This window comes from Habropoda laboriosa, unplaced genomic scaffold, assembly GCF_001263275.1.
Source record: "Habropoda laboriosa isolate 0110345459 unplaced genomic scaffold, ASM126327v1 scaffold542, whole genome shotgun sequence".
NCBI classification, from domain to species: Eukaryota; Metazoa; Arthropoda; class Insecta; order Hymenoptera; family Apidae; genus Habropoda; species Habropoda laboriosa.
This window is the reverse complement of record NW_017100632.1, coordinates 48678-50061: the sequence shown is the minus strand read 5'-3', so window position 1 is coordinate 50061 and position 1384 is coordinate 48678.

Below are 1384 nucleotides of genomic sequence, written 5' to 3'. Positions count from 1 at the left end.
AATTAGGGAGTTGGTTGTTTATGTTAATATTAACCCTTTGCACTCGGAGGTGATTTTGCTGTAGAAAAGGTTGCAAATCGGATGTTTGAAATTTTTTCAAACTAACGTAGAAATAAAGTACACTATTTTATTTAAATATTCACTGTGATGAAGAAATTTATGGAGGCCCATAGATCTGTTCTCTTCATTAATTATTTAATGTCGCTTCTCAGTCGCCACTCGATTGCAAAGTGTTAAATCCACAAATTCACTGACTTCCTGCAATATTAAAAAAAAAAAAAAAAATGAAATTAGATGATTGGGTATATTTTTAATCTCATATTAACTTTTCGTCGACCTTCGATGCCGTTTAAACAAATGAAACATGAGAAAGACGGTTTGCCGGTGATCGTGAATCATAGAAATTCCTTTATTATCGATTTCCTCGCATACAGTTCTCGTCACACGTTTACGATCATACTGGTCGTTACAAAATTCATCGGGACGCAGAAACTTCGTAATAGCAGGACAGTTCTGTCGTTTTGTCAACGAGTAGCAAAAAAGTGCAAAAAGTGAAACACGGATTTGTTTGTTTTTTTTTTTTTTAAATACTTTTACTCACGTTCGCTATGTTTCTGAAGGGCGGAGTTAGGATCACGCGAGCGATTTTTCGATGTCCATGCGATCATTTTGAAAACATTTTTTTTATCATTTTCTCTCATTTCTTAAAAATTACCTAAACAACCACGGAAAACGTTCTGTTTTTCTCCAACTTCTGAAACGTTCGACATCGAGTACGAATAAAAGATCACGCTTCATAGTTTCGAAGATAACAATTTCGCCTAACATTTAATCCACCGAGAATTGTAAATGGATATCGAAACAATTCTTGCTCGCGTCTTTTTCAAAGCCGACCCAAGCTCGTGTGACTCGCTTCGGCGAGAACGTCGACTCGCAGGTGCGATCGTTAAGTATTTTTCGTTCGTTTACAGTAAAATCGACGTGATTGCGTGATTATTCTCTACGATGAAGTACGAACGTTGAAACGTATTACGTTCACAAAAATAGAGTACGGAAAGTACAGCTGACAGTTAGCCGATAACATAAATTAACCCGACAAGAATGTAAGTTAACGTCGTAACAAAAAATGAAGAAACCTACAGGGAAAGACGGAAAACAGGTAGGAAAAAGAAAAGAATCTACCAGAAACATAATAATTACAAAACTCGCGCAAGAATGTTCCGGGAAAGATTGATTTCAATCGAAGTTACACTTCGATTTAAATAAATAAGCGTCAACAACTATCCACACATAATCCTACACTTAAAAGAGAGAAATACGTTAAAAAAAAAGAGAAGAAAAAAAAGATCCTCAGACTCGCGTGTCGACTTCGATCCTCGAATTA